Source organism: Egretta garzetta, unplaced genomic scaffold, assembly GCF_000687185.1.
Source record: "Egretta garzetta isolate BGI_Z169 unplaced genomic scaffold, ASM68718v1 scaffold1097, whole genome shotgun sequence".
Taxonomy (NCBI): domain Eukaryota; kingdom Metazoa; phylum Chordata; class Aves; order Pelecaniformes; family Ardeidae; genus Egretta; species Egretta garzetta.
Window position 1 is genome coordinate 1 of NW_009260365.1, and position 259 is coordinate 259.

A 259-nucleotide genomic window follows, 5' to 3' on the forward strand; every position below is an offset into this window, starting at 1 on the left:
ACGCCGATTCCGTGGGACGGGTTTAACAGATTGTAGGAGCTCGGGCCATCGCCTGGATTCCCATTCGCAAGGGACCCGGAATTCATTGCGCTTCCCAAAGTGAATGTTAGTGCTTCCGCTCAACGTCCTCCTCTTTAAACCCCATTTTCCCCCCACCTCCCACCCAGGCAGAGCTGGGGAGCGGGGAGGGCGCATCGGGCAGCGCAGCGCGGCTGCAAGGGGGGGAGAGGAGGGGGCTCGGCAGCCGCCATCCCCGCCC